The 14997-nt window shown below is 35.7% G+C and overlaps 1 protein-coding gene across 4 annotated transcripts in view; it reads right to left on the bottom strand.

Annotated features, from left to right (window-relative positions):
* Nucleotides 1-14997, bottom strand: part of LOC150103289 (uncharacterized) — a 431466-nt gene that overhangs the window by 173233 nt on the left and 243236 nt on the right. Inside the window, exon 1 of one of the 4 annotated variants that reach the window (XM_090397777.1) lies at nt 10491-10568. The exons of the other annotated variants lie outside the window; for them this stretch is intronic. The gene's annotated coding sequence lies outside the window, so the exon portion shown is untranslated. Of the gene's footprint in view, nt 1-10490; nt 10569-14997 lie in introns of those variants that run through there. 4 annotated transcript variants of the gene reach the window in all.

The raw sequence follows: 14997 nt of genomic DNA, 5'->3' as shown, positions 1-14997 counted from the left end.
GGATAACATACTTTAAACAAAAAATATGCATTTTGGAAAAAGGAGAAAGAGAGAATAGACGCAAGATATGATTAAAAAAAAGGAGGATTATATGATACCTATTTTTTTTTAATGCAATAAATGCACCGATGTTCTCTTCTGCATGGCTTAGCAAGCCTATTTCGCTTGGATCATCAAGTTTTCATGACCGTATCGGTTGTACTCGGTTGATCAATAGGATGAAAAGGTATAATTTATGGTGGAAATAATCAGAAGCAGTGAACACATGTAGATAATGTAAAATACCTTCGGTGTATGATTATAAAAATATGGGAAGCATGAATCGGAGAGGAAAGTAAATGTCAGTAGAATGAGACGGTGAATTGGTTAATAAAAGCTGTTTTCTAAAATCGATAAGAATAATCTGGATGGTAGGATTGATTATTATGAAGAACCACCAAATATCCCTCCCTGAATTAAATGGAGGGAATAAATCCAGAGAAACTGGAGGAGATGAAGAGTTTATTGGACCTACTGAAAGCATGGTGAGGAAAGGGTAAATGCTATTCGTGTAAGGTATATTTTTGTTAAACCGTAAGGTTCAAGCATTAGCCGACCAAAAACAGAATATCATCAAACATTATTTCGAACGTTATTTCTCTTGCTGAAATGAAAAAAGTCCACTTTGTAGCCAATTCTGAAAAATTTGCAGAGCCGAAAAGTGTTTGTCTTTTTCTTCTTTTTTTTTTTTCAAAATGTTTCATTTGCGATTCTGTTTTTAAGAGTCCAAATTGGGTAATCTGTTGAGGTATGTCTTGATCTCTTAAAAACTCTAGTTTTTTTTTTTTTTTGATAACACGAATTTTACCATATTTTAAAAAAAAAAGTACAAGAATTCTTTAATTTGAGGAAAGCCCTTCATATTCTGATTTTTTTTTTCTTTTCTTGAGTTAGCTCATCAAAAATAGTGATCATCACTGACACAGATTTTAGACAGAATGAACATTTGTTCAGTAAACACGAACCGTCAGTAAACGTGGGCAACAGAGATGATAGATGAATAGTCTATCAACACAAAATTGTTGTGGCCATAACAAGATACGGAAGAGAATTGTATACCCACTACAAAAATCAGGTAATCACCTGAAGTTTTTCACAGCCAGTCATTCAAACTCTTGATGACCACATTTGCTTTTTTTTTTCTTTTTCTCTCACTAATCTGTTTTAAGAAAAACAGATTAGTGAGAGAAAGATCGTTGTTCTTTGGAAGATCGTGCATGCATTCTGATTAATAGCAAATGCGGAGCATAAAAACAGCTAAAAACGATTAAAATAAATTTTAAAAGTTTTCCTTTTAAAATGAATTGCCACACGATAATCTAATCTGCGAAGTTTTACTAGTTGACTTTTCAATTTAATGGCACCCTACACACGTAACATGCAAATTTCAGGTTAGTTAACTTATACAATTAAAATTTTAGTTCATAAAAGGTGTTTTTGGTATATAATATAATAAATTTATTAATTTTCAATATAATTTAAGCAACTTAAGAAATAGAAGAATAATTTAAGTTCCGAAATGATTTCTTTAACATATATAAAAATTTTAAAATAAACGAAAAAACATGATATTTTATTAATAAATTACAATGAAATAAAATAATATTTTTAAGGTACAGTCACCTCTGGCGCACACAATTTCGTGTAAGTTACTGCAGACGTTTTTTTTTTCACCAACTCCTTTCACATTTTCATCCATTATTCCGAAATCCACAGAGTTAGGAAGTGGCGTTAAAAACATCTCTTGCCACGTGTGGTTCAACATACTTTTCACAGTCCGAAATGAACACGACATCACTTCACATCCAAAATCTACTACAGCGGGCGTTGTCCGAAGCAAGCTTCACCGGGGCGGAAAACGACTGAAGTCATGAGTTAGTGTACTTTCCGTCAATTCCCACCATTATCTGTGGTAAACGGTGCCTTTGGGAAGCCGTTCGTGATGTGGGCAGCAGAGAGGGAGGGTACAAAAGTTAGTGTAGCGCGGATGATGGATCCGGTGGAAATGAAGTGGATAGACAGACACATGGAGGGATTTCCAAAGGGCGGAGAAAAAGCCTAACTATTGTTATAATCCAGGTAAGCCATTAACAGCAGACAATAGGTAACCGGAGGGCATTCGCGGTTGTAAAGCTGCCAAAGAAATTGCTGACTGATAACACAGTAAGTACAGACCAATGTATTAGACCTTAGTAATGATTTTTCCCTGTTTTGGACGTGACCGAAAGTAAAATTTATTCTATTTTCTATGCTACAGGGAAAATACCAGATATGAGAAAATTCTGCATTATAATGATTAAGAGAGAACAACGAAAACATGGTTCTGTGGGCTTTTAAATGGGCCCTTCATTATGAAGAGACGGAATTAAGGATAAATTCAGAATTCTTCTAATTTTCATTTTTCTATTCTAAAACGTTGGCGAATAAATAATAAAAAAATAAAATATAATATAAATTCCCTGTTTAATGATGCATGACGTATTTGTAAGTTGGACTGATTTTTTTTTGTTTGTTTTTTTAGTTGTTTATTTCAGTGTCATACGCAAAAATTGCTCAAATTATTTGAGTTGGTACTAAATTATTAACTCAATGAGTTTGTTTTTATTATTATTTTCTATATAATGATACGTGAGAGAATCTGCCGGTGTCAAAATGTACTCACGATTCAAAATACCGTGAAATATCATTACCCACATGAGTTATTTATGTTTAGTTAGTGTGACTGAGCACTTTTATAGATTTTTATTATCTACTAGCGTATGTGTTCGCAGATGGGAAAAATTATTTAAAGAAGTGTGTAATCTTTCTCTCATACACATGTAGCAATCATTTTTTTAACGCTTTTAAAGTAGAGCTTTCAAAATATCTCCACTAATCAATTTTCTGCTAAAGTATTCTATTTACTATTAAATGCGTTTTAAATTACTTAGGAGTTTCATATAGTTGAACTGCTTCTCTTGTTTTAAGCGAATAGTAGTCGCCAACAATAAAAAAATAAATTAAATAAAATAAAAACTAATCTAAAATAGGGAAAGTAATAGATTCCAATAGCAAAAAATACTCAACCTATAATCATCAGTTGCACTTCAACACAGGAATATAAGAAATGTAAGCTTAAACGAAAAACTTTTGTCATTTAAAAAAAAAAAAAAGAAAGGTAACCTTTCAGATAATATAGATATAGAAAGATGAATTTCATTACCTGGTGTGAGAACACCATCCCTGTTTATTGGGGGTCTCAAATGGTTTGAAAAAGTTCTATTGCAGTTTCTACAGCAGAATTTCTGGACTATATAAAAAATAAATAAATATATACAAAAAAAGCTTAAAGCTAATAAAAAATTTTCAAAAATTCTTACCCCCCCCCCTCACGGTACTAATGTACTATGAGTGGGAATCACATAAAAACTATGCCTTTAAAATAACTAATTATATTTACAAGTTAATTATAATACAACTTTTGATTAAACATAATTACATAGTGAAATATGCATAATATACCAACTATATTTTTTAAATTAATTACAAATGGTTAATAATTATTTCTAAAAAAATAAAATAAAAATTGAAATATATAAAGTTACACCATTTATTTTCATAAATCCCGCAACTATAACAAAAACCGCAGACTGCCTCATTTCTACAGGACAGTAGGATGATCAAGGGATTCATTCAATCCAAAATCCAATACTCTTGGAGGGTAATGGATCGCAATGCTGTAGCCAATGAAGTTATAACTGAGGCTCGGCTATTGCTGTTACCCTCCTGCCATGATCAGAGCTTTAATTGCTCAATAACACCTTATCTCTACACAGTCCTCTACAGATAACGGGGAATATGAAAAGCATTCTTGCTTCGCCCCTTTAAGCCAGTCCTTATAAGGACTCATTTCTACATCTAGTGCGAGAACTCCTGAAATTCAAGCCCCTTGGCCCTCTAAGAGTGGGAACATGGCAACAGGCGCTCGTCTACAATTAGCTGAGCCTATTAAGAAAATGAATCTTCATCATCAAACGAGATGCTGATGTCGTCCGCTCCAAACAAACAGTCCAGAACCTGACTAATCCACATTCAAATCTATCAGCTATTATCACCTCTTCTCTTGCAAATATGCTGCAGGATTTCAGCAACTCAAATCCATCGCTAAGTATTACAAAAAATTTTTACAGCAAACTCAATCTATATTATCTGCACTCTCTGATGCATAGGAAAAAAATCACTCCAGACTCGCTTCGGATTATCGCCTGGAACGCCAACGGTTTCAAAAACAAAGTGCTAGAAATTCAAGAATTCAATAATAGACATAACCCAGATATGTTACTAATCAACGAAACTCACTTGAGGCCTGCTGAAAACTTCAATATCAGAGGGTATCAGTTTTATAGAAACGACAGACTTGAGTACAGAGGTGGAGGCACAGCCATCCTTATCAAAAACTGTATAAATCATCATACAGTAGCCAACCCTGCAACCACCAACCTCAAAATCACAGGCATTAATGTGGTCACAAACTCAGTTGGAAACCTAAAAATTTTTGCTGCTTACAACCCTCCATCAAAAACACTGTTGACCTCAGATCTAGACGCCATCCTTGGAGTAAAAGGACCGGTCATCATCGCTGGCGACTTCAATGCAAAACATCCTGCCTGGAGCAGTAAAACTACCAACAAAAATGGCCGCATACTGTTTAACTACTCAAGTTCCAATTGTATAGCTGTGGCTTGTCCTTCAGTACCAACTCATCTCAGTCCAAGCGGCTCCTCCGACGTCCTAGATATAGTTGTCCTCCAAAATGTCAAATTGCAGTACCACCTGGATTCACTAGACGAATTAACCTCTGACCACAACCCTATTCTGCTCCAGTTGGGCCAATCAGAAGGGACTGTTCCCCGCCTCACGCCTTCATACCTTGGGAAAAAATATCCAATTTGCTCCCGAACTACTTTGGCCCTGTTCCTCATATTAACTCCAAGGAGGAAACTGATTTACTCAACAAATTAATACAGCCTTATCATTCATCACCTCAAATACGCCTGCTTCTAAGCCTAAACGACTACCAGAAGAGATTATGAACTTGATCAGGGAAAAAATAAGGCAAGGAAGAGATACCTTAATACAAGGGCTCCCCAAGATAAAAAGTTACTCAACAGGTTGAATGGTGCAGTGAGAGATGCACCGAAGGCCCACAGAAACAAGCTATGGGAAAATAAATTGGCTTCCATTTCACCTGGTGATCAAACCGTTTAGAAACTGTTAAGAAACATCAAAAATAAAATTAAACTCTTCGCCCTCTCAAATCGGATTTAGGCATTATTCACTCAGATGCTGAAAAAGCCGAAACCATAGTTAAAAATTTAGAAAAGCAGTGCAGACCTTCATATGATAACTTGAACTTCAATCATATTTATAAAATCCACCGTCACGTCAGTTACGTGCTGGGACGGTCTGATACCTGTACCAGCCAACTCACACCTACTTCTCCAGCCGAAATCTATGACATCATACAGAATTTGAAGAATAAAAAAGTTCCTGGACCTGATGGCATTCCTAATAAAGTTATTAAACTGCTACCCCGAAAGGTCATCGTACATCTTACAACAATAATAAATGCCATGTTTAGATTTAAATACTTTCCCTATGCTATGTTCACATAGCATAGGGAAAGTATTTAAATCTAAATTGGCGGAAGTTGGCGGATGTGGTCCTTATTTATAAGCCTGGTAAGGACCCACAGTTGCCACAAAGTTATCGTCCCATCAGTCTGATATCCAATTTGGGCAAAATCGCTGAAAAAGTCATCCTCTCCACAATTCAAGTCTCTGTAAACAAGTTAAATATCCTTCCTACAGAACAGTTCGGTTTTCGCAAACTCCACAGCACTACTCAACAGATCCACAGACTAGTTGAATACATTACCACCAGCTTCAATTGGCATCAATACACCGGAGCAATCTTTCTTGACTTAGAAAAGACCTTTGACAAACTATGGCACTTTGGATTCCTATACAAGCTGATCTTAGCCGGCATTCCACTGGATCTGATCGACCTCATAAAGTCTTTTCTCTCTGGAAGACGCATGCAAGTTACACTAAATGGGACAGTATCTACCCAGCTACGGATCTTAGCTGGAGTGCCTCAAGGATCCCTCCTGGCGCCGATACATTTCTGGATTTACATGGCGGACATCCCATATAATCCGATGTCATCTATCATTGCCCTCTATGCCGACGATACAGCAATACTGGCCAGATCTCTTAAACCGCATCTTGTTATTAAGAAAATACAAGATAACCTGCTGAAATTGGAAAGATAAATTAGTGTTATAAATTATTATAACACTGATTCTCCATTTGGAGATTACAAGTAAACCTTCAAAAAAGCAAAGCTCTGCTGTTCACAAAAAGTTCAATATCTCCCATAGAAGACATCTTCCTATTTAATATCAAGATTCCCTGGAAAACAGAAGCCAAATATCTCGGCGTACTGCTAGATAGAAAACTAACCTTCAGCCCGCATACAAAATCCTCATGTGCAAAGGCATCAAAAGTCATCGCTCAGCTCTATCCTCTTATCAATAAGAACAGCAAACTTGACATTAAAATCAAATTGCTCCTCTACCAGTTGATGATTCGTCCCATTATCACTTATACATCCCCCGCTTGGAGCCATACTTCAAGCTCAAATATCCTTAAACTGCAAAACAAATGCTTACGCATGATCTTAAATGCACCACGGTACATTAGAAATGTTCAACTTCATCGAGACACAAATGTCCCTTATATCTACTCTTTCCTGCAATCTCTGGCAGTCAAGTACTTCTCGAAATCGTCCTCACAGCCAAATGAATTAGTTCAACAAGCAGCAAATTATGATGAATTGGAATTATGCAAATATAGAAGACCTAAGGCCATCCTAGTTCCTTTTCAGGACCTATAACTTGCCCAACTCGGGTGAGCACGTAGCTCATAAATTTCTCCTTAGACAGTAACCTTATCAGATAGTAGGGATTAAAAGCATTATGCTTCACCCTTAATGACAGTAAAGTTCTAGTTCGTTAGACTAAATATCAGATGGTATAAAAATTATTGAGTTAATCAGTACAGAGAATGGGAGGAAGTTGCAAAGTGTCGCGTGAATGTGACAAGAAATGTATGCAAAAATGCAACTGAAAATATATACTGTAATGTGAAGAAGCGATTTAGTATTAATGAAAATAGATCAGAACAGACTACGATGTAATATTACAAAAGCAATCGATTGATAATTAAGGTGATTCACCGATTATCCTCGAAGCATAAGAAATGATTAAGATATTAATATGAACTGTATTGCGAAAAATGTGAGACGATCACATTTGCAAATGAAGCTATTCTACTTCTCAAAGAAACTCGACCTTAAAACCTTTTACATTTTCCCTCCTCTCTTCAGATTATTATAATCGTAATTATATCCTATTTGAGATAAATTCTTTGATAGAACTCTATTCTCTTCTGGCGGAAAAATGCATGCTGTGTACAAATATGAGGGATTAAAAATGGGTGCTGATGCATTTCCGATACTACGGCTTTAATTTGGCAGTTATACTGTTCCAATGTGATTTATATAGCTAGAATTCTTTACGAAATTATTCTGAGTGACACCGTAAAAAGCTGATTCCTAAATCCATTTGCTTATCGCTTGGGAAAGCGTCTCTCTCTCTCTCTCTCTCTCTCTCTCTCTCTCTCTGCATGGAACAAACGGATTTTGAATTCGCATTAATTAAACAACCTCCCCCGTAATCTTTGAATTAATTGTACGAAAAGACAGAAATCCCACAATGACATTCAGCGCCACCTGCAGATGTCGCAGACTAATGAGTGTGCAGTCACCCGTTTGATGTGCCTTTTCAGTAGCCTCCAAAAGTAATGCAGTCTTGTCACATGGTTTCACCGCTAGCAGACAGTGAATGCAGTCATGAAAACAAGGTTCAGGGTAGGAAGTTGAAAGGGACGACTGCTTCATTACTAACAGCTCCGCCTCATATCTCTCTCTCTCTCATTTTTTTTTTTTTTCCCCGTGTTTTTCTTGTTGGGCACTCCCTCTCTTTCTGTGCAGGACGCGTGGATTTCCTCTATACAGAGGAAAACTTAATAGCAGGGAAGAATGATGGTTCAGGTTTCCCTCTTAGCCTGCAGCTCGGGGATAATTATGACAGATGGCTTCCGTTAATCTTAGTCTTACACTTCTAATTACAGAGCGAACCTAGAACTTGCGTGCATAGATCATAGCTACTAGCTATTAACCCGCAAACCTAGATAAGCCTTAAGTATTTGACTCGGGACAAACAGGGTTTAACTTTTATCTTAAAACCAAAAAATCTAAAATGTTGCAAAGGAGGGTTGTATAAACACACAAATGGTGCTCACCATACGAAGCTAGCAATTATTGTTCGACAAGCACCGAATAAATATACGTTATAAATTTGCTCTCAAGAAGGTCGACAAATATATTTCATCTAGTTGAGTATGAATTATATAGCGGGATAAAAGAGTTGTTAAGAGAATGATAAGTATGGAGAACGTAAAGGGAAATATTTAATAGATAATTTAAGACAGTGTTGGAATTTTTAGTTGATGTGGCTATGATGATGATCTGGAGCCAATGACTTTAGTGCGTGCGAAAAAAAAACATGCAACTGAAAAACAATATATGTAGCATACGACCTTAGCTGCTAATTCCAAATAGTCCTAACCTTAAAAGAGAAAGGTTAGGATCCATAAAAAGGAGAAAATGTCTTCGTTCTTAATTATAGTTAGTATTAATTTTACTTATGAAATAAGAACACACTACATGTTCAAATTCCTCGATATTATTTAACCCTCTAAAGTGTTTTTTTTTTTTTTTAACTAAATTACTACTAATGTTTGCACATACTTTCATAAGACTTGAAATTTGAAAACTTTTTAGGTTTTCATTTTAGCGTTTTTTTTTAATCTCTCCCTAAACTCTACTTTCGCTGAGTTCGAAAGTTTTAAAGAAGGTTATGGTTTTAGGATGATTTCGAATGATTTTAAGTTGGTAGTAGGTCCCCCCGTAGTGTAACTATGATGTTTTGGTCCCCATAAACGTTTTCAGTAGGCCACTTGAAAGCTTTAAGTTGGCTTCCTGAGTGCAGTCTCCATAGGTTATCAGTAGCGTAAGTACCACGCTTCAAGTAATCGAACTCTTCCACGTAGTCAGCAAGACACAACACAATTCATATACTAGAACTTCAAGATTTAATGTAAACAATCTCAAGATTTTAAATTGTACTTTCTAATATTAGGTTCTATTAACTGTTAATATAGTGGCCACATCTTTCATCCAGGAAGCATATGAATATCAACCCTTTTATTAACACCCTGATTCCCCTTTACATTCTGATTTACTAGGAAAAATTGAAATCATTTTTCTGAAAAAACAATATTGCTGAAGAATGCTAAAGGCTATCATTTTTTAGGAAATATTTAAGACTAAATTTTGTCGTAGAATTTCAAAGATTAATTTACAAGACGGGATTTTTTCAATGGTATTATTCGGAATATAATTATTAAGTTAGTTCAGTAGGTTGGATATAGTTTGCTTTATACCTAGTGCAAGTTTCGATATTACATCTCTGCTATTCAAAACTAGCCAACTACAAGGTTTTAGAGATGCTACAAACTAAAGAAATGGGTAGAAAATTTTCATTATATTATATTATACAACATATTATAATAATAGACCACCATACCTATATAATAATGCCGCAGGCAATGTTAGAAATACCCAGTATATACTTCAATCCATATTCTCTCTTGGAAGCATTATTTTGAAATTGCATCTTCAATTTCGTTCTGAGATAATTATGTAAATACGATTGCTTTGAATATTTAGAAAAAGATGATACGTTAATAGAAATGATATTATTTGTTTTGATAGAAATTGTAAATAAAAAAAGGCAGCGAGAAGCCAAATACAATCACCAGCTGCACACACGTATGCGGAGTAATCTTTTGTTTCCGCTCTGTACTCAAGGTCACATGGTAATAGCTTACGTGGTTGTTAATAATACCACAAAAGGAATGTTCTGAACTGTTTTTTGTGTAAATAACCACGAGTGCATTATGTTAAAAAAAAACTTTGCGAGCTTATAAATGAACTTTCTTGAGTAGACCAATTTATATTAGTCACGTTATGTATATAAATGAGAAGTTTGTATGTACACAGCTAGGAATTTTGCATTTGGATATACTCATTGAGAGACTCTCCCTTTGAAAGAATGCCAAACGATTGAGAATAATTACTGTGGGGGGGGGGTTCAATCAGGCTTAACTCAATAATTAAAACACTCGCTCTCTATATATAGCACATTCCATTCTCTCACCCACGCTATAGCAATGCGCTCAACCTGTTACCATAGTAACTACTACCAGAGAAGTTAGCTAACTTACCTGTACTGTTTGTGGAGAATCAGTGTTGAGAATAAGGTAACATTTTGACTTAAAACATGTCCCTTCAGTCAGCTGTTACTCCATTATGTGCAGTCCCAAGCCACAAACCACCACTGGCAGCTACCAACAATCACAGTATATACCGCACAGCGTCTGTGGCTCGAGCCAGTGAGTGCACTGTACAAGAGCACGCGTTGCTAATGCCAACGGTACGCTGTGTAGATGGGGGGGGGGGGGGGAACAGCCGAACCCACGTAGCTGAACGGGATGTTATCTTTACTGGGCCATCCAATCTCTCCCTAGCCGGATTGCAAAGCCGCATGTTTCCTTTTGACCCTCATCCCCCCACTTTCTTCCCCCCACTGGCTTTGTGACTCATGCTTGGCCGAACACCGGAAGCTAGCATGTGGTATTGCAGCTGTCGCAAAGCATAGGACATAACCATTTGTTGATGAGGAGGGGGGGAAGTGCACATAGAGAAGGGTACGGTTTATGAAGTTAGCGAACGTTGAAGTGTGCGCTGTGTGGTTTTCATCGTTTCCGTACAAGGACGAACTCCCTCTCTCTCTCTCTCTCCCCCCCCCCACCATCACTACGAAAGCTAGTTATGTGGAACGTGATAAAGCCCAACAGAGCAGTAAGGATCGTCAAAAATGAACGTGCTCAATCTAGCGAATATATAAATTTGGGTATGTAGAGACATGCAGCTAACCAATCCTGTTGGTAACATCCTTTTCGCAGACGAGTTTTGAATTGTGATTTCAACACCACTTGTGGGATACGAACAATAGATCGAAAGAAAAAAATTTCGCCAGCGTTAAGGGTCAAAATTCCATAAACGACTTTATTGAAAGTCAGTACAAGTCAGCATACTCTTGTTCAAGAAAAAAACATCTCTGGTATCGAAATATGAATTGCAGATAGCTTCAAGTCAACATCAATAAAAACTAGACAAAGTGGAAAAAAAAGTTTCAAAGTATCCGGATATCAAATCTTACATTGTTTGATATTCGTGATGCAGTTCATCCACCAAAGAGAACTTCTCCGAAAACTTTTGATTATCTTTTATTGGGTGAAAAAAAAATATCAAATTGTTATGCCAGTACGAAATAAGATTTATTAAATACAAATTTCTAGTCAACTCCTCAATTGAAGTTGATTTTTATTCAAAACTATATTTTAGAAGATTCTTTGCTGGTTATTAATACTAAATAAAATATGTTAATCTTTAAGTTTCGTAATTTCTGTTTCCGATTTTTAGAAAATTTCCAAGTGATAAATATTTAAATAAAAATTAAATGCATTATGAAAATTTAACGCGTGCAGCATCTAACGAAATTAGACAAATGAATGAAACCATTAAGAAAACTGAAGATGTAACAATATTAAACAAGATCAGGAACTCACAGATTACGAAAATTTGTTAAATCCAGCCAATAAATGATTGGATTGGATCCAAAAACAGAAATAGAAATGTAAAATCATATAGAAAGAATACAGCATACCAGATACCTGCGCAAAAATCCCCACCTGTCGTTAAAAAAAAAAAAAAAAAAAAAATTATATGAGGATATGCCAGTTAGGGATGGTTCCGCATTGCCTGAGAAGGCATTGGCGTATACCAATAGCTGAAGCAATTAAGGTTTTGATAACTAATCACAAGTTGTTTTTATCTGCATTCATTCACTGTATATTAAAAATTTTTAAAAACACGTACTATATACCTATGAACAGAACTTTCACTTTGTTTCTCTTTTTTTTTTTTAATTCGTTTTTCTTTTATTAGTAGTTCACTTGAAGAAATGGTATTGTTTGTCACAATCATTATTGAGTACCAGTCTCGTGTAGGATGTTAATTTCAACTATTGTTGCTGAACAATGCTCATGCAAATGATGTCCATTTCTGTTATTGTTATCATGAATTAATTTTTTATATTTTTCCTTTTTTTTTTTTGCATAGCTCTAAGGGCTACACACAAAAGACAACAAATAGCGTCGATCAAAATAAAAACAGTTATCTCATTAATTTGTATACAATAGAAATAAAATTAGGTGATTGTTTTGGACAATATTTATACACAAGCAATTAAGTCCTCGACGTCGAACAAAGTCTATTGCATATTGTCTGCCCTTTTGCTCTCCTCAAGAATCGTACACCGGAAAAAGAAGGCGACACTATGGTGGGTTCAAGAAACCTTTGACATGAATGGGGAGTAAATCATCGGGTCATCTTTCTAAACACAGGATTTCCCACCTTCACCAACTGTAAGCCGTCATCGTTGACAAGATAATAGCAAAAATCCCCTTTTTCCTCAACGCCACCACCCTCGGTCTCCTGGACTGTTTCACCTGGAGCCACGGGGAAAATTGCTCTCTCTCTCTCTCTCTCTCTCTCTCTCTCTCTCTCTCTCACACACACACACACACAAGCAACAGGAAGAAGCTGTTAGAAATGAAAAGCAAGGAAGCAATTGCTTGAGAAAAATGAGGACACAATGAGTAGACACTTACAACACCTGTCAATAAACTCTTGACAGGTCGAATACACAGACTTATAATGGTTTTTTTTTTTTTTTTTGCGTGATTGCCGCAAGGTTTAATGGGGAAAAATGGCGATAATTGGGAAAACTAAGGGGTGAGTTTTGTTTGATATCTAGCAAGGAATTTTTCATAAAATAAAGTTTTGATATAGAATTTTCCTTCGAGTTTCTCTATATTTTGCTGTTTCTACTAGTTCTTTAATACTCATCAGGCATAAAACACGCACTTTTATTGATACAAGCACACATCGTTTTTTTTTTTTTTTTAATTATCCCATGGTATTATTACACCAGATCATAGAGGTCAAATTCATGTATTTTATACAACACCTTTTCTGGGTTGTTAAGCACGCATCATTGTTACAAACAATATACGCATACAACAACCAGTAACTGAAATCACATCTTGTGCAAACTGTCTGCTGCATACATTGCTATAAAAAGTGTTTATTTCAATAAGGTTAATGGCATTTTTTTTTTTTTTGAAATGTCTCTTTCATTTTCATGTATTTTCTTTGTTACAGCAACTCACGATATAACATACAACAATCAGTAATCGAAGTCAGATCTCGTGCAAACTCTGTCGATTTCATTGATGGTAATAAAAAGTACAACAAAGTGTTTATTTCAGTCAAGTTAATGACTATTATACAATAGAAATAAAATAAAAATAGAAATAACATGGGAGTTTTCCCAGAAATAATATACACAAGTTAATGACATTTTTTTTTTTTTTTTTTGGAAATGTCTGTTTCACTTTCATTGTTAAAAACACTCACACAATATAACATTCAACAATCAGTAACCGAAGTCAGATCTCGTGCAAACTGTCGATTTCATTGATGGTTATATAAAGTACAACAACGTGTATATTTCATAACGATAATGGACTTTTCATGAACTATGTCTATTTCATCATGTCATTTTCAAATGCATGTTTTTTTTTTTTTTTCATCTATTCAAAGTGGTGCTACAAACTCTCCCAATGGTTTTTAAGGCAGCTGATTCAATACATTACTTCGATAGCTATTAAAATTTTATATTTATTTAGAAACCGACCTCAAGCAAAAACAAACGTTCACATTTCACAGAAGACGCCTGTTTATGAACAGGCATTCCTAAGGTAACTTACACCGCTCTTATACCCTACTAAGATGTCCAAAGTCTACCAGAACAACATTCCTCGTGAAATCTCTAACCTTATTCAACCATCAGCTGGCACGTTCCTCCTCTACATCAGTCGGGCGGTAAGAAATAGAAAAAGGGATGACGGGGGGGGGGGAATAAGAAAGGGTTAGGAGAGTTCATGAGCGAACGCCTAATGAGCTGCGCTATAGTGTCGTACCGAACCAGTTGTTCCGGTGGTCTAGCAGGTCATCAAGGTGTCAAGAACACTATACGCTAACCTGGCGTGACGGTTTCGGCAGTAATTACGGGAGACATCTGCCGACAACAGCTGTGCTCTCTATTCACTAAGTCTCGGCTGTCTGAACAAAAACTTGGACCACGCCCTTCCTTCACTGATGGCCTGATTGGGCTATTCGGAAATTACCCTTCATGCCCCAAACACGACAAATCTTGTGTGTAGTCTTTAAGAAGCTAATTCCATGCAAACAGCGCTTCGTTTCATAAATATGTACTCGAAAGATAAGCGTGAAGGTTAAAAAAAAAAAATAATAATAAAGAAAAGAAAGAAAGAAAAAGAAAATATGAAATGGAACGCGATTTTTTTTTTTTTTTTTTTTTTTTATACGTCGCCAGTCACCTCAAAACTTGTTCCAAGCTCCGGTTATTTTCGTTAGTTTTTGACTTCGTCAGGTTTTTATGAACATTGAGTTTATTAATTCATGTTTTGCGTGCTTAACCACGTCTAAACAGGTGATTGTAATAATAGTAACTCTCAAAAGCCTATAGGTTTTTTTTTTTCTTTCTTTTGACATTGTTCTGTCGATTACTTAGTATGCAGA

This window comes from Typopeltis vanoorti, chromosome 9 (genome assembly GCF_054136105.1).
Source record: "Typopeltis vanoorti isolate ZY-2024b chromosome 9, IOZ_Tvanoo_1.0, whole genome shotgun sequence".
Lineage (NCBI taxonomy): Eukaryota > Metazoa > Arthropoda > Arachnida > Uropygi > Thelyphonidae > Typopeltis > Typopeltis vanoorti.
Note: the sequence above shows the minus strand (reverse complement) of the source record. Positions and strands in the feature narration are given on the sequence as shown.